General features: G+C 45.4%; 1 protein-coding gene across 7 annotated transcripts in view; it reads right to left on the reverse strand.

Annotated features, from left to right (window-relative positions):
- The window catches only part of LOC146805870 (UPF0739 protein C1orf74 homolog), a 66855-nt gene extending 48464 nt beyond the window's left edge, over positions 1–18391 (reverse strand). Inside the window, exons 1-2 of one of the 7 annotated variants that reach the window (XR_014967928.1) lie at positions 16992–17036; positions 12025–12283 (exon numbers count right to left, since the gene is read on the reverse strand). The gene's annotated coding sequence lies outside the window, so the exon portion shown is untranslated. Of the gene's footprint in view, positions 1–12024; positions 12284–16991; positions 17071–17730; positions 17753–18285 lie in introns of those variants that run through there. The other 6 variants (XM_085623202.1, XR_014967927.1, XM_085623205.1 and 3 more) reach the window with 6 other exon arrangements.
- Between the last annotated feature and the right edge of the window lie 537 nt (positions 18392–18928).

Consider the following 18928-nt stretch of genomic DNA (forward strand, 5'->3'; position numbering starts at 1 on the left):
AGAACAGGTCAGGGCCTTGGCCGCTTGGGTGTGCCGACCAGCACGGCCACAGCCTCTCGGGGTCGTGGCAGCATGTTGGGGAGGAGCAGTCAGCGAGTAGGGCGCCGCTCTCCTCCCGCTGCTCTATTCGGCCTGCCATCGGGGCATCTAATTGTCATCCTGAAGAAATATGATTTCCTTCTCAGGGGTCTCACTGATACTTAGTCCATTCAAACCAATAATAAAGAATTTGGCACAGAAGCTGAAATATAAAAGAACATTTTTATTAAACTCAAATGAGTGACTACGTCACACAGAAGCCGTAGCAACTGAATGAGGTAGTCCACAGAATGGTCTTACTTCACGTCTTATATACTCTTTATCCTGCCCCAGGCATGTAAGGGAGTTGTACCAATTACATTCCTAAACAAATGGAAAATCTGGAGGGTCAGCAGGTGAGTAGCCTTTGGGGTTTTAGCAGGATATGGGCAAAACATTATAATTACATAGTTCACAAAGGTTTAATCTGATTTAGATGGCACTGCAGGGCATGGCATGATTACATGTACAGTATCTTGATTGGCAATCTCAGACAAAGATCGATCAGGGAAATTGGCTTTGCGAGATCAGTTTCAGGTGAAGAGGTCAGTTTCTTACAGTTCATTCCAGAGTCAGAAAGAAACCTAGTTAATGTATACATGGACTAAGAAGGCCAGGCAACTTTGTTCGCCAGGCTACCTTCACAGGCCTACGTGAGGGCAACACAAAATGGTGGCACAATAAAATGGAGTCAGACTCGAGAATTACAGAACCTCAATCCGGAGCAGGATAGTGACATTTTGAGTTCTTCGTGCCAACACTCTGGCTCCGCGAGTGCTGCTCACCCCCAACAGTTGAAATATGTAAGGTTATGCGCCAGTGTGAGCCCTTCCAGGTGATGCTTCATCATTAGAAATCAAACCGGCCCACCAGTTGGCTTAGGGTCGAGCGGTGTGGTTGGCGGGCCCTCAAGGTTATAGGGGGAGGCGGCATGGCTAACCCTCGCTACCCCTCCTACCCCATGCTATGCATAGGCTCACCGGGTGCCCGTGGTCACACGGTTGTCAGTCGGGCGTGAGGCAGTAGCTGGGTTGACCAGGTGTGCACATGGGCACCTGACTGCGAAATGGCTGCAGGACTGTTCGGGCCCGCCCGTCGGGCACCAGTTCTTGGCTGTGTTCCGCCCCAGCAATTCGGCGAGACTAGGGAGGCATACAGGGTCCCCTTTGTCTATGTTGGATTTTCCACGTCGAGGTTTTCTCGAGACGTACGAGGCCGAAGGGGGCGGGCACGTGCTTGGCTGTGTGCGGCGGCCTCCTGCTCCGTGTCACGGAGTGTTTACTGTTGGGTGTGAAGTTGGAAGACAGTACAGAGGCGCGGTTTAAATACCAGCTGTGGGTGAAGCTGGCAGGTTGTACCGGACGGGGCATTGAAGTGCCGGTGGCACCCGTTTTCTTCCAATTTCGGTTTTGGCTGGGGTGCTGCTGGGGGAATTGTAGTGGTGAAAGAGAGCAGAGATGGCTGGACATCGCTGTTGGTCCTTGGCTTCTTGACGGCACAGCGCATTCAGAGTCAGTTGAGGTCTTGTGCTTTTCCCAGTGAACATTTCTAAGGTATTTGGGCCGTGCACTGTAGTCGCTACAACGAAGTCGCGGTCTAGGACGGGTCGTTGAGAAGAAATTCAGTGTTCGCTTTAATTTAACATAGAGTGCTTTTAGGTGTTTGCGCCACTGGGTGGCACTGACCCACTGTTTTGTTGTTTCTTCTTTCTCGATAGACTTATACTGGTATAAGGCCTCGCCGGTCTTGGCAAGAGTGGTTTTGTGTGCTTGCTGGCGTGCTTGGGTGAGCCCGGTGGTAGAAGTGATTTAAGGTTTGCGTTGGTGATGGTGGATGTTTTTCTCAAATGGAGTAGTGAAGTTTATGAGAGAGATTACCACAAGAATTACTATCAGAGTTTTGAATGATGTCTTTAGAGAGGAAGGGTACCAAGTCAAGTTGGTTACAGACAATGGCACCCAACTTACGTCTGAGGAAATAATGAGATATTTAAATTAGCGTGGGGTGGTGCATTCTCGCGGTGAGCAGTCAAAATATCGAAAATCAAATATCGACCTACACTAATATCGAGTTGACAATATCGAAGGGACAGAATATCGATGGACAGAATATCGATGGACAGAATATCGACCCTAAGGTAAGTAATATTGATTTTTTTAATATCGATGTTAGTAATATCGAAGTTAGTAATATCTATATCAAATATATCGATGTTACTAATATCAATGTTACTAATATCGATATTTATATTATTGTTATGTATTTTATTATGTATTTAATATGTATATGTTATATGTTTTTTGTTAAGTGTTCTACTGGTTTTAAAATATATGTATACAATTTTTATATGTTAATAATGTTTTTTAAGTCAATTTTGTGTTTTAGTACCGTAGCGGGTTGTGGGTTTATAGGGGCATAGGGTGGGAAGTAATTTATTATACTAAATTAATTATACATTTTTAGGAATTATAAATTAATTTAAATTAATTTTTGCATTTAAGTTCCGTAGCGGGTTGTGGGTTTATAGGGGAATAGGGTGGGAAGTAATTTAATTGTAATAAAGTAATCATTTATTTTCATTTATTGGTATTGATAATTATATTATTGTTAATTAATTATTAATTGGTAATGAATTTTTATTAATTGGTAATTAGTTTTTATTAATTGATTAATTGATAATTATGTTAAGTGTATTATTTTCTTATTGGAGTGTGTTGTGCGTTTATAGGGGAATAGTGTTGGAAGTAATTGAAATCTAATTAAGTAATAATTAAATTTGTTGTTGGGTATTGATAATTTATTGGACATTAATTATTAATTGGTAAATATTTTAAATTATAATTTTTGGGTTATGAAAAATATTTTTTTGTTTAATCATTAATTGGTAATTAAATATTATTAAATATCATTTATTGAGATCTGTAATTAATATATGAATAAGTAATTATTAATTGGTAATTAATGTTTAATAATTATTATTTTGGTGTATACAAAAATATTTAATTGTTTAATATTTTTAATTGGTAATTACTTTTTAATAATTAAATTGTTCAATATTTATTATTTGGTAATTAATATTTATTAATTACTATTTATTGGTATTTATTATTAATTTATTGTACATTAATTATTCATTGGTAATTATGTTTTTAATTATTTTTATTGGTATTTGTAAATAATTTAGAGTTATTTCATAATTAATTTATTAATTATTTTAAATAATTATTTTATTTATAAGTATGTTATTTTTAACTTTTACGCTATCCCTACTGTTGCACTCTCTGGAGTTGGAATAGTAATTTTTACCCATGCTATCCAACACTTTCCCTACTGTTGCACTGTCTGGAGTGGGAATAGTAATTTTTACCCCTACGCTATCCAATACTTTTCCTACTGGTGCACTCGCTGGAGTTGGAATAGTAATTTTTACCCCTACGCTATCCAACACTTTCCCTACTGTTGCACTCTCTGGAGTGGGAATAGTCATTTTTACCCCTACGCTATCCAACACTTTCCCTACTGTTGCACCTTCTGGAGTTGGAATAGTAATTTTTACCCCTACGCTATCCAACACTTCCACTACTGTTGCATTCTCAGGAGTTGGAATAGTCATTTTTACCCCTACGCTATCCAACACTTTCCCTACTGTCGCACTCTCTGGAGTGTGAACAGTTATTTTTACCTCTACGCTATCCAACACTTTCACTACTGTTGCACTCTCAGGAGTTGGAATAGTAATTTTTACCCCTACGCTATCCAACACTTTCCCTAGTGTTGCACTGTCTGGAGTGGGAATAGTAATTTTTATTAGTACGCTATCCAACACTTTCCCTACTGTCGCACTCTCTGGAGTGGGAATAGTAATTTTTAAGCCTACGCTATCCAACACTTTCCCTACTGTTGCACCTTCTGGAGTGGGAATAGTAATTTTTACCCCTACGCTATCCAACACTTTCCCTACTGTTGCACCTTCTGGAGTTGGAATAGTAATTTTTACTCCTACGCTATCCAACAATTTCCCTACTGTTGCACTCTTTGGAGTTGGAATAGTAATTTTTACCCCTACGCTATCCAACACTTTCCTTACTGTTGCACTCCCTGGAGTGGGAATAGTAATTTATACCACTACACTATCCAACACTTTCCCTACTGTTGCACTCCCTGGAGTGGGAATAGTAATTTTAAGCCCTATGCTATCCAACATTTTCCTTACTGTTGCTTTTTTGGAGTTGGAATAGTAGTTTTATTCCCTCCACTTTTTAATATGTTTTGTATTATTTAAGCTAATGTAGTATATAATTAATTTTAAAAATATTCAAAGTAAAAATTTTTTTATTTGTTATACATAATTATTTAATTTGTATTCATGTTATTTTTTTATGTGTATAGATGTATTTGTAATTTATAATATTTTTAAATCATTTATGTTATTAAAATAATTATTAAAATTGATTATTAAGTATATATATATATATATATATATGATATATTATATGTATATGTTTAGTTAATGTTTTATTAAATTATATATATTAATTATTAATTTTAAACATTATAAAATAATTTTAATTATGTTTATTTTTAATTATGTTTAGAAGTATTATTTGGTTTATTTTAAATATTTTTTTAACAAAAAAAAAACCTATACATTCCACAAGGCAATGGTATTGTGGAAAGGGTCATCCGTATGGTAAAAGGCGTGATTCAAATGGCTAGTGAGAAGAGGTGTGTTGTTAAGAGCATGGTGGGGGTTTTGGTGTGGGCATATCGCACTACAGAGAATAATGTGACTAAGAAAATACATTTTTGTATCATGAGGGGAAGAAAGGCCAACACCAAGTTGTCACCAGCATGGATGAAGATGTGGGTTGTATCACGGTTGATGGTGTCAGAGGTGAGCCCGTTGGGATCAGTGATGAGAGAATAAAGGTAGGTGATCTGGTGAAGGTGAAATCTGGTTGTGTTGAAGGGGGCGGGGGGGTCTCACGAAATGCCGTGGGCTTTTCAAGGTGAGAGAAGTACGAGTGGTTGTGGTGTTAGAGAATTGTGAAAGAAGTAACAAAAGGAAAGTGGCCGTGTTCGAGTGGTAGTAGAGGGGTGCATTGGATTTTTGTTGATGGATGGGAGAGGTAATGTGGTGGAGAATATTCAAGTGGCGTGTTTGGGGAGGGCATTGTTGAGAATGCCTCATGCGTGGTGGGACACAATAGATCACCAAGACTACGAGTACCTCCAAAGTATTTAAATGACTACATTTGTGATACTTGAACATTTTGGTGCCGATTCCGATCCTGTAAAATTCGGGTACAAATGGTCGTACGGAGCGTTTTCTCCGTACGACTCGTACCCGGAAATTCCACCGTACAAACCAGCAAGTACGATTCGTACAGAAATACCATTTCCGTACGAATCGTAAAAAAACACTGTGCGGCTAAAAAATCCATACAATTCCGATCCTGGACAGCGCGTACGCGACGTCCGCACGGAGTCAGGCAGCGTTTTACGGACCAGCAAGTACGATTCGTACCCACAGCACTCCGCACGGCTATATTTTTACGGGAGCCAAAAAGTGCCGGAAAAGCTAAGTACGCCACGATGCACGAGGAAAAGGGGGCCCGGTACGTGCCGTACCCCCACCCCCGTAGGTACGCGCCATACCCCCAACCCCCGTAGGTATGCGCTGGGGATACGGCGCGTACCTATGGGGGTTGGGGAGACGGTGCGTACCTACGGGGGTGGGGGGATGGCGCGTATCTACAGGGGGTGGGGGTATGGGGGTACGGTGCGTACAGGTACGGGGCTGGGCTACGGTGTTGGGGTACGGTGCGTACCTACGGGGGTGGGGGTATGGCACGTACCTACGGGGGGGGGGGTGTTGGGGTACGGTGCGTACAGGTACGGGGCTGGGCTACGGTGTTGGGGTACGGTGCGTACAGGTGGGGGGCTGAGGTACGGTCCTGGGGTAAGGGGCGTACAGGTACGGGGCTGGGCTACGGGCCTGGGGTGCGGCGCTGGGGTACGGGGCGTACAGGTGCAGGGCTGGGAGACGGGCCTGGGGTGCGGCACATACAGGTGGGGGGCTGTGCTACGGTGTTGGGGTACGGTGCGGAGAGGGGTACGGTGCTGACATACGGGGGTACGGTGCTGACATGTGCGGGGTGAGGGTGGCTGTACGACTCGTATCCAGGCACAAGTTTACCCGTGTACATGTAGGCTACAGCGTTCGCACCGTACGGGGCCTTTTACATGCGGTTGTGTATTCGGACGGGCGGTACGGATCGTACTTGCGCGCTCGGACCTCTGTTTTACGTTTTGCACGTAAAAATGTCTGGCTCCCTATCGGACACTTTTCCCGACGCTATTCGGACGTAAAAATTTACGGCTCCCTCTCGGACCATTTTCCCAACGCAATTCGTATGTATTTTTCACGTGCGAATCGTACTTCGCAGTTTGTACGGTACTTGTACGATTCGTACGTAAAAAAATACGGATACGAGTCGGACGGTACATTTTTTTAACGCATCGGAATCGGCACCTTTGTTTTGGTTTCTTTATTCTGTTTCTTTATTTCAGTAAAGGGGAGAAGATGTGTTGTGTATATAGTTTATTGTGTTATGCACCTTTGAGGTTGGAATATTGCTGCGTCAGCATTTCACCTCCCTGCGAGCTTCTAGGAAGCAGTGTTCCCTCCTCAGGCAGTTCTAGGCTGGCTGAAGAGGGAACACCAACGCCATCTCTCGGGCAAGATTAAAATCTACTTTGATGTTACATGTTGTCTCTGTGGAGTGATTTGAACAGTGCTCTATTTAGTGAATTTTGCCGGGCCAGGTGAAGAAAAACATGGACTATCCTGCCGAACGTCACCCTAAAAGAAGTATGTACAGGAGAGTTAAAAGAGGATACTGAAAAGGAAAGAGATGAGTTGTCATATATGTAGATGGAGGATTTCAGAAAGATGTGGGGAGAAAATAGACCTAAGTTTGTAAAAGAGACTACAAAGGAAAGTGGCATGAAGAGGACACCCGCGGAAGCCCACTGTGCCCGTATATACATTAGAAATGCGTCCACTACTTACTGATAATGGCATACGTCCTAGTCCTACTCCCTCGCCTTCCTTCTAAACATATGAGGCCCTCCGCCTCCCCCTGACCAATCCCCAGCCTCTGAAAACACTGTCCACCCACCACCTCCTATACGTAAACTAGCCAAGCATAGATACTCAGTTGGACAGCACATGGAGGGCGGGAGGGACCTAGAATGATGGCGAGGGAGTAGGACTAGGAGTAATGCCATTATCAGTAAGTAATGGACACATTACCTCCCGTCTTTCCCTCACCTTCCTTCTTAACGTGCGAGGAAATAGCTAGCAAAAACAGAGACGGACAACTGAGTGAAAAGAACAACAGTTTAATAACAACACAAAAACACCCTATTCCTTCATAGAGGACAAGACTCTGTGGCCCAGGACATTATCCAAACGTTCCAGACCAGCAATTTGATAGTGGAAGACAAAAGTGGAAGGGGAAGACCAAGTCGCAGCCCCACAGATCTCCATCACAGAGGCACCATGTAATTCCACCACAGTAGCCACCATACTGCGGGTAGAACGCCCCTGACCCCACAGGAGGATCCACCCCTTTCATCTTGGAAGTCAAAAGTACCATAGACCGAATCAAACGACTCAAAATAGCCGTGGAAGGCTTCTCACCCCATTTAGCAGGACCTAAGTTTACGAACAAAGCGCCCCCCTTCGGGAAGGACTCCACCACCTGCAAATATCATAACAAAGTCCGCCGGACATCCAAACGGTGCAAATGTCAGTTCTCAGCCGAGGAAGGATCCAGGCAAAACTCAGGCAAAATCACCTCCTGACTGAGATAAAAATCCGAATTACCCTTAGGTACAAAGGACGGAACTACAACCAGCACCACTGGGCCGAAAAAACCTTACAGAAAGGAAACTTACAGGACAAGGCCCCCACCTTCCCCAACCTTCTAGCTGAAGTGATGGCGACCAGAAAGCAAACTTTGAAAGTCAAGAGTTTCGATTCCAGCCCCTCGAAGGGCTCAAAATGAGGACCAGACAGGACATCCACAACCAACTGCAAATTCCAACAGGGAATGGAACGAACAGGCCGAGGAAAAAGGTTCAAAAGACCCTGAATAAATCTAGGCATCAGGCCCCCATCATCCAGCAAATTACGACAGGAGCACTGAAAAGCCTGAATTGCTGCCCACGGCACCCGCCGAGAAGCAACCGACAGACCCAACTGGGCCCCATCCTACAGGAACTGCATAAAAGAGGTCCCCCATGGTAGGATCCACCTCCTTACGAGCACACCAGGTCGAAAAAGCCCTCCAATGCCTAGCATAAGAGAGAAGCGTAGATGATCTACGAGAAGCCTGCAACGTCACAGCCAAATGGCCAGGGACCCCCAAACCAGCTAAGGCCCGCCGTTCAACCGCCATGCCGTCAAGTGTGACTTCCTTAAGGTGCCCAGGGGAAGAACCGGAAAAAGCAACGGAGACAGGACCATAGGAAAAACCCACTCCAGACAGCAACTCAATAGACCCAGGAGGGGAAACCAATTCGCACAAGGCCATTGGGTGCAATCAATATCACCTGCATCCCTTCCCTCAGCACTCGAACCAGAAAGGCCTAGACCAGCTGAAACGGAGAGAAAGCATAAAGAAGGCCCCGAGGCCAAGGAAAAGGCAAGCCGTCAACTCCCCACGCAAGGGGACACTGACCCACAGAACAAAACAGTTCAACTTTGGCATTCCACAGGACTACAAACAGATCCATCACCGGGAGGCCCCAACAGATCACAAACTTGCTGAACAAACTGGGAAGCAGGGAGAAATCCTTGTAGAATGGAATGTACCTGCTCAAACCATCGGCACGAACATTCTCCACCCCCCGAATGTACAGAGGAGACAGTCCAAGAACCCAGCCCCGAGCCCACAGGAAGATGTCGCTGGCCACTAAGTTCAAAGAACAGGATCTGGTTCCCCCCTGACGGTTGACATAGGACTTCGCCATCAGATCGCCGGTCTGAACCACCACCATCTGACCCGGAGTCCTGAAAATGGAGCAGAGCGAGCCATACTGCATGCTACTCCCTCCAGTTCGATGACCTCCAGGAATCCCGCAGAGACCAACACCACTGAACCTGCTCCGACCCCAGCCAAGCCCCCACAACCGGACAGGCTGGCATCTGAAGTTACCACCAGCGGGGCATGGGTGACAACGAGATCCCGGACAGAAGATGATGATGACAAAGCCACCAGGAGAGGTCTGCTCGGATCTGGTTTGTCATTTGCAGTGGAGTCAACAAATCCTGAGCTCCGGGAGACCACCCCGCCAGAATATAGTTGGCCATGCAGAGAAGGTGAAACTGGGCCCAGGACACAAGAAACACCACAGAAGCCAAATGTCCCTGCACCCCTAACCACTCCATTGCCGGAAGAGCCTCCTGGGATATCAAAGCAAAACCAAAGGGGATGATGGACGGAGTGGTGAACATTGCAAGCACTCACACCCAGTCAACTGATCTGGGTTTAATCCATCATCCTTCTTTAGCTCACTCCGCCACCCCAGTTCAATTGTGTGTCTTTTGCTTTTTCGCCCTAAGTGCACCAGGTATGCCCAGACGTGGGTCCTGGGCTCACTGTGCCACTGGAATCAAGCTATCCTGGCTGAAGAGGGGTGAAACCCCGAAACCGGTCCTAGGATGCTTGTTTCCGGTCCAGGGAGGACCTGGCTTGGCAGTTCGGGCTGGACTGTTCGCATGAGGCACAGGGTCAAGACTGATTTGCATATGGCCAGGTCTAAACTGGGGTGGCATGGTGAGCAAAAGAATGATGGATTTAACCCAGATCTCTTGACTGGGGGTGAATGTTTTGATTTGTTCTGCATTCCGTCCATCAATTATGTGTCTTTTCCTGGGTTATCAAGGCCAAAACCTGCGCTGTTAAGGTGCTTCTCGGACAGAGTAACTCAGCCCACCAAAGTCTTAAAACGAGCCCCTATGAAGACCATGTCCCAAGAGGGGGCCAAGGAAGATTTTCCCCAGTTCACCAAAAATCTGTGTGCCTGAAAAATCTCCAAGACCCTCTCGACCTGAGTGAGCAACAGAGACTCCACCACTGCATGAATCAAAATATCGGCCAAATTGGGATGAACAAACACCCCTTCCACATGAAGGATAGCCATGAGGGGCGCCAGGACATTCGTAAAGACCCTTGGAGAGGACTTGAGGCCAAAGGGGAGAGCACAAAACTGAAAATGGCCATATTCCACCGCAAACCTCAGGAATCGCTGAGAAGAGGTTGCGACAGGAACGTGAAGATAAGTGTCTTCGAGATCCAAGGAGGCCAAAAATATCTACAGGCCAACATACAGAAGTGAATAGTGCGAATCGAGGACTTGACCCACGTTAGATCCAGCACAGGCCGAAAACCTCCAGAGACCTTCTGCATCAAGAACAAAATGGAGGAGGCCCTTGTGCCGATTTCTGACACTGGCACCTGACAAATGGCCCTTTTGGTGAGCAAATCCCCGACTCCATCCAACAGTACCAACCTTCGTGGGGGAAACTGTCAAAGATCGATCTTGTAACCAGATTTCACAGTGCCCAGGACCCAGCGATCCAAAACATCCAGATGCCAAACCGGAAGGAAATGCCTGAGCCTGCAACCCACAGGTAGGAATCCTTCCTGACTGTGATTGTCAGGGGCCCTTCTTGGCAAACCCCTTGGGAGTAGGGGCAGCGTGCTTGGGAGAAAATGAGGCTGGCACCTCCTCCTCCGGAAGGACTGACGGGACTCACGCTTCGGGGACAATCTGGAGGACCTACTCCAAGGCTTGCCAGAGGATGAAGCGCCAACTTCATAAGGAAGAGCATGTTTACGTTCTTTGAAAGCCTTAGAAATCATGGCCAGCAATTGATCCCCAGAGAGAGCTTGACCCTGAAAGGGCAACTTCAGTAAAGCCGCTTTCTCCCCAAGATTCACCTTCCATTGCCTGAGCCACAAGGAACGGCGAGCCGCCACCAGGGCCCCAGTGGACATGGCCGAGAAACAAATGTCCGCTAGCAGCTTAGCCTGCTGTTCCATGGCGGCCAACAGCTCTGAACACTTCGAACCATCCTAGATCGCCATGGCCAACTTGTCAAAATCCTGCACCGAGGTCTGAGCAGAATAAGCAGAGAAGAGGCTTGCCCTCAGGTCCAAGTTCTCAGCAGCAAAGTCCTTCTTAACTACCGATTCAACGTTCTTGTCTATGGCATCGATCGGTCTACAATCCTCTGGGTGAATGGCAGTCTTACCTATCAGAGTATCCAGAATTGAGTCCAAACGCATAAAGTGGGGAAAGGGGTCACCCCCCTCCAACAGATATAAATTTTGGGGAAAACGAGGGATCTGAACCGTGGCCACTTCCCTCCATTCCCTCATCACCATGTCCCGCACTGGGCCCTGAAAAGGCATGCCCAACCGGCAGGGCTTCACAAACTGTGGAAAAAAGGCCCCTCCGTCCTCTCCCTGCTGGAAAGGAGGAAACCCCAAGTTATCTCGGACATGAGCCAAAATGTCCCACATTTCATCCCTGGAGACATATTTTGTGCCAGAGGAGGTAGAAGGACCTTCCCCATCTGAAGGGGACAACTCAGCCCCGGGATCCATAGTCTGAGGGAAGGACCAACAGGCAAAGGACGAGCCTGCAGGGCCTTGAAAACTGCTGCCTCAATTATACCCTGACCCTCCTCCCTGCACATGAGAGGCACGTCACCCCAACACAGCCCGGCAACCTAGGCCTTTTCAGGGGAACCAGAGACCCATCCGAAGAGGAGAAGGACACTACTTTGTTCCTCTTAAACAACCTCTTGGAAAAAACATAAAATATATGGATAATACATAAAATATGGGAACAAAAAAACCGTCCTACCCGGTCTCTATGACGCTCCTATCCCAGGCGATCCGGCCACACAGTGACCGTGACCCGAAAACAACAGCCCCAGCCGCACAAGGACCGCCGGACTCTGTCACGGGGTCCACAAGCTGGTGCTTTGCCCCACGAGAACGAGGAGACTTTAGAGGCCACCTTGTCGCCGGAAGATCACCACCTGCAGCGTCACAGAGGCAGAGACCCAAGATCCGAAGACTCTCCGGCACCACCACAGAGGAAAACCGAAGGTAAGGCTCATCTAGGGAGACAAAAAAGAACAGGAAGTGGTTGGGGACGGGCGGTGTTTTTATAGGCTGGGGGTGGGTCTGTGGGAAGGCAGAAAGCCTCACACGTTAAGAAGGAGGGCGAGGGAGGGACGGGAAGGTAATGTTTAATTCACAGTCTTCATATTTTCAAAGCTGAAAGATTTTCAATTTTAATTATTCACAACAAATCTTCCTTGTAACTCATTTATCAAATACTGGTAACAAGCACAAGGAAATTGATGGATTGCTTTAGGTTCATGTCCGTTTTTACTTATTTGTCTAGATACAAAAACAGAAGGTTCACAAGGAAGCACCAAAATACCGATTGAAGCATGGTACGAGTAGCAAAGAAATGACGGTTCAATGTTTTACCTCACGCTCCCTATTTACATGGGTCACCGGCTCTTGTTACTGTTATAACTTAAGTTACCTAGTTAGTTTCTTAGATCATGTTCATTTTTTCGATTCCCCCACGGCCCCCATTTTTCCTCATCTCACTTAAAGCCCCAGGGCTAACGTTTTCGTGACTAAGTACAATATTCACATTAACTTTTCGCGAGGAGTACGCTAGACTCCCAAAAAATTGTAGTCATAAAACACACTGTATTTATTGCAGTGAACAGGTATAAATTTTACCTCCGCAAGCAAGGGAAAGATGAAAGTGTGGAGGACTATGTGGCTATACTTAAAAATTTGGCGTGAACAGTAAATTTGGGGAGCGGCATGATGACTTAATTAGAGACCAGATAGTTATGTGTGCAGCAAACCCAAATATTCAAGATGCACTATGGACAAAAGGATAGAGAAATTTCAGAGTGTTCTTGGGCAAAGAATGGAATCTCCTGACATCACGTTGAAGACATTTACAGGAGAACCCATCGAACTAGTGGGGTACAGAGAGTTGAAATTTGAATTTAAGGACAGGGAAACAACCAGTAAATTATACGTAGCGGCTAGAGGACCATCTGTATTAGGGTGGAAGGACCAAGGAAGGTTAGGTATAACGCTTAATCCTAACAGTGTAGAGCCTGTATTATTGACACAGCAGGATATGGGACTTAGTACAGATATTGCAAACAGGTTTCCAAAAGTTTTCAATGGCACCATCGGAAGATTGAAAGGATTTCAACACAAAATAAAACTGAAAGAAGATACTGTGCCATGTATACCTAAGGTGCGACACATACCATTCACTTAAAGGGAGGAAGTCAAGACGCAGCTAAGAGTGCTACTTGAGGCAGACATCATTGAGCCGACGGAATCATCAGAATGAGTAGCACCATTGGTGGTTGCCCGCAAGCCCAATGGCAAGTTGAGATTATGTATTAACTTACACGATCTTAACAAAAACATCCTTATCGACCAGTACCCTCTGCCGAAAATAAATGAAATGCTGTCCTTAACAAAAGATATGAAGGTATTCTCTACAATTGACTTAACCGCCGCGTACCTCCAAGTTCAGTTACACCCTGACAGCAGGTGCCTAACCACTTTCATATCGCCGTTCGGGTGTTATAGGTTTAAGAGAGTACCCTTTGGGCTGGCATCGGAAGCGGCGTTATTTCAAAGACTTATGCACGAGATTTTTAAAGATATCAAAAATGTGCTCATCTTCCAAGATGATATCCTAGTAATGGGGAAAAAACAAGCAGACCATGAACAAAAGCTAACACAAGTGCTCTAAATTCTGCAAAAGTGTGGTTTGACAGCAGAGTATGCTAAGTGCAGGTTTGCGGAGAAGAAAGTGACATACCTGGGGCATGAAATAACACCAGAAGGCATTAAACAGAAGAAAGAATTGGTTAAGGCCATTAAGGATGCTCCAGTGCCACAAACTAGGGAGGAGTTGAGAGCCTTCTTAGAGCTAGTAGAATTCTATTCAAAATTTGTAAGGAATTTTTCAACAAAAACATTTGACATTAGACAATTACTTAAGGGTAAAAACAAATTTGAATGGTCAGCATGTTGCAACAAAGCATTTTAGGCTCCGAAACGAGAAATGTGCGAAGCTCCACCACTAAAGGGCTTTGACCCGAGTCTCAAGAGCATAGTCACTACGGATGCAAGTGGAAAAGGAATAGGTACCGTGCTAACGCAAATTGGAGTAGCGGGGGAGGAAGTGACCATTGCCTATGCATCACGTCCGCTCACCCCTACCGAGGAAAAATATTCGGTGATTGAGCGTGAGGCATTTGCGTGCGTTTGGGGTTTGGAGCATTTGCGCCAATATATTTGGGGGAAAAAGGTAACTCTAAGATGTGATCACAAACCACTCACAAAGGTATTAACTATGGAGGGGTTATATAATGCCTCTCCTAGATTGGCACGTTTGTCAGTCAGGCTATTGGACTACAACTATGATGTACAGTATTTACCAGGTGCTAGAAATGTGGTGGCGGACCTTCTCAGCTGTTTACCCCTACCGGGAAATGATGGGGAGGAATGCAAGGAAGATGAGTTCTGTGTGGCAAACATTAGCGAAGAATTTACAAGCATTCATAGAGATGTATGGTTTAGGGAATATGAACAGGATGAGGTGATACAAGAAGTAAACAAACATATTATTAATGGTTGGCCAAGCAAACAACACATCAGAAATGAATTGAGACCATACTGGGAACTCAGGAATGAATTATCTGTAGAAGGGGGACTCGTTTTAAAACAAGGGAAGGTAATACCCTCAGAAACACTAAGAAACACAATTCTGGAGATATGCTATGAAGGGCATATGGGCATCAACAAGACAAAACAAAGAATAAAATGTTGGTACTGGTGGCCAGGTTGTGACTTGGAAATTGAGAGGAAAGTCAGGAACTGTGTTTAATGCGAAAACTCTGACAAGTCTCAGGTTACACTGAAACCACCGTTGCATCCGTTGCCTTGCCCCAGTATGCCTTGGGAGAGAGTAGGCATAGATGTCATGGGCTCCTTACATTACCAGGGGGAACTAGTGTACATTGTGGTTTTGGTGGACCATTTGTCAAAATGGCCGGAGATCAAGGTACTCCACAAAGTTGAAGCAAATGACATTGTCAGGTTTCTCGACAGTGTTTTCACGAGAGAGGGGATACACAAAACTATTGTCAGTGACAATGGCAGACAATTTACATCGGTTGTCTTCAAAAAGTTCATAGATTGAAACGGTATTATTCACAAAACCACATCTGTATACCACCCAGCAGGAAACGGAGCTGTGGAAAGATTTAACAGAGTAATGAAAGGCACCATACAACTAGCCAACAACAACGGGCTATGTTGGAAAATGGAAGTAAAGAAAATGATTTGGGCATACAGAATAACACCAGGGGAGAGCACATGCCTCAGCCCTTTCGAAATGATGAGAGGCAGAATACCACTATCCAAAGACAATGTGGGTTGGCTTAAGACAAGTAAAAAGGAAGAGTGGTCAGCGGAAGAGGTCAGAACGAATGTGCAAAAGGCACAAAATGTATGCAAAAAACGTTTTGACATAAAACACGGGTGCAAACCACTTACCATCAAAGTAGGAGATATGGTAAGGGTAAAAAGAAGTGGACTCATTGAGAAAGGGCAGAACAGATTCACTCAGCCATTGGTGATCGAAAAATTATTTTGTAATTCTGCCCTTCTCAGCGATGGAAAAGTGTGGCATGCATCTGCACTATCTACATGTGAGAGGAAGGACAATAGAGATAACGAAGGAGTAGGAGAGTTTGAAACAGAGAAACCAGCAGAGAAGAATGTATTTATGGACTGTGACAGGCAATTGAACTTTGATTGGCTGTTTGAAGAAGAGTTGGAGAAAGAAAGAGTAGAGAGTGGGGAACAAGGGTTCCTCCAAATCGTAGCTTACAATACTCTTTCTAACCAGGATCAAATAGAGTCCATAGGGGAAAACAGAGATTTCAGCAGCAGCGAACCTGTTGATTCCTCCAGTGCTGACAGTACGGGAATGTCAGAGGAAGAACAAGAGTCTGAGGGGGGTCCCGTTATAGAGGGAAACACCATCAGTAGATGTGGGCGTACTGTGATCGTGCCCAGCAAGTTCAAAGACTTTGTATGTGAATAACTTTGCAGGCGGTGTTAACTCATCATTAATGTTCTCTTTATATATACTGTTCTCGTTCTTCCTTTGGGAAGATGTGTTATGTTGATAGCTATTAGACTGCACTGCAACTTGACACCTGCTGGCTTCCGTCCCCTCCACGTGCGTTCCCTGCCCTCACTCTAACCCTGCCATGGCATCGGCTGGCATTCTAGATGCCAGCTGATAGTCTGCCGTTTGACAGTTGGCCTGACAGTTAGAGCGGAGTTGAGATGCTATGCTGACCTGACCGGCTGTGACGCTCCTGTCACTCCTGCCGGTGTGTTGTATCCTGAAACTTGAAAAAAGGAAGTTGTGAAATCCTACCTTGCCTGGTATCCGCTACTTAACAATTTATTTATGCAATTTTTGTTTTTATGACGCGGACATGGTCCGATGGTATCAAAGTGCTGTACAGCAGTAGCATGTTACAATGGTACAGCATTTTACAGTTACAAAAATTACATATGAATTCCTCCCATAAACATTAAGAGACTAACGAAGAAACAAAGAAAGAATATCCGCATAGTCCTAATTTCGTTGCCTGAAATAAAATAGCAGTTGGCAGTGCTTGAAATGGAAAAATAGAAGTGCCGGTACTTGGCAGTTGGTCATTCCCACATTAAGCGTTACCCTACCGTAGATGTTATCTTGCGCCCCCATGAGAGACAGAACTTCAAAACATCACTTACATGCGACCGTCCAGTAATAACACAGTCTCGCCCAATGAAATAAGAGAAGGACCATTTCGGAAAAGATACACTGTGAAAGCGGGAGCTATACTGTAACTGTGAATATTTGGAAGGGTAGAAGGCTTTACACGAATTTAAAACTACCTGCTGCCGGCCTGGAAGTTAAAGCCAAGCATGTAGTTATGCAAGGAATCTTGCATGACAGAGATAAAAGAAAATATATTGTTGTAAAACCGAACATCTATACGTTGTTTTCGTCCTATTTAATTCATTTTCATAAAAATGCTTTTGAAGTTACTTAATGTGAATGTATATAATCGCGAAGATTCGTTTTTAACCTTATACCGAAGGAACAGCTCAAATATGTCCGTAATTTTTACTGACTGAGCGGAGAGGTTAGAAAGGTTTCTTTTATTTTTGTCCGTCGTCTGTGTTGGTAACCAGAGCCTCGTCGTTCACGTAAAGAAACTAGAGTGCGATCGGAGACAATGACAGCGTGGCAACACTGCGACCCATGTTGCTTGGACGTAAGGAGTAGATAGGAATCCTTCATTAACATAGACAACTGGCAGAGTTGTGACATCTCTTCAAGTGCTGATACCAGGAGGCTATTTATCCATGCATTAATTAGTCATATTATATTCTAAAAACCAATACCCATAACCTTCGAAAAAGAACATCATACGGTTGGGCTTTAGGCTGCTGTATTAGCTTCTAGTGTAGACTCTCCAGGATAGTGGTCTTCAAACTGTTATGCCGAGCCCCCATGAGCAAAGCCCTACCTAGACTTTCTCTGAAAAGCACCACATGATGTAATATGGAACTGAGAAAACAGACGCTAGGACTTCCTCAGCCAAGGAGGCGTGGAACGGGGCGGGACCAGGCAGGAGACAAGGGGATGCCCGGGAACGGGCAGAGTAGCGTAGGCGAGGGATGAGGATGACTGTATTAAATAAATGTGCCCTGTGTCTGCAGCTGCCGGGAGGAGCTGTGCGAGCGTGAGGAGCGCTCTGTTCCGGAGGATTCACGTGGCGCGAGTCGGGAGCCTACCTCGACCGCGTTTGATCAAGCGGGCTGCGACGCGGGTGCCCACCCCAGTCGCTTATGGACACTGACTGCGGAAGCGGCAACGGTGAGCCCCGATGACAAAGTGGCGAAAAGTGTGAGGGTCATCTGAGAAACCCCCGAGGACGATGGAGGTCCCACGTTCTGTATACGCGACGACGATCTGAGAACCCACCCCAGTCGCGTGCTGTCTGTGCCTGCACGCCTGTGGTGAGTGCCTTCCTTCACATTTGCACGACTGGAGAAGACCGGATCGTCTGAGACGCTGTGGCCGGTGTGTGCAGGCTGAATCTCGAGGGGCGTGTGAGAGCGGGACGGCCATCTTTAGGTCAGGAGCCTGCACCAATCCCCTGCGAGAAACCCCCGGCGGCCATTTTGAAGTTAGGCAAAGGTTGTAATTTGGCAACAAGCATTGGTTCATGCAACCACAAACCTTGAAAGTCATCAAGCATTGATAAATACAACTATAAAAGCCTCAAAGTCATCAAGCATTGGTAAAGGCAACTGAATTGTGTGTGTGTGTGTGTGTGTGTGGGGGGGGGGGGTGAATTCATCAAGCATTGGCAAAATCAACCGAAGAAGCGTACCAGGTCATCAAGCACTGGTACATGCAACTGAATGGCCTGAAAGCCATCAAGCATTGGTAAAGTCAAATGAGAAAGCCTCAGAGTCAGTAAAGAGTGGCCAGCGCAACTTCATACGTGAGAGGCACTCGCGCACTGACACATTCAACGGACCTCGAGTAAAATCTCGTCAAGAACTTAATAATCTCAACTAAAGGCCTGGGTCCTCACCATGTCTACTTCACCAACTGGCTG

The sequence above is a fragment of the Triturus cristatus genome, chromosome 8, assembly GCF_964204655.1.
Source record: "Triturus cristatus chromosome 8, aTriCri1.1, whole genome shotgun sequence".
In the NCBI taxonomy this organism is placed as follows: Eukaryota; Metazoa; Chordata; class Amphibia; order Caudata; family Salamandridae; genus Triturus; species Triturus cristatus.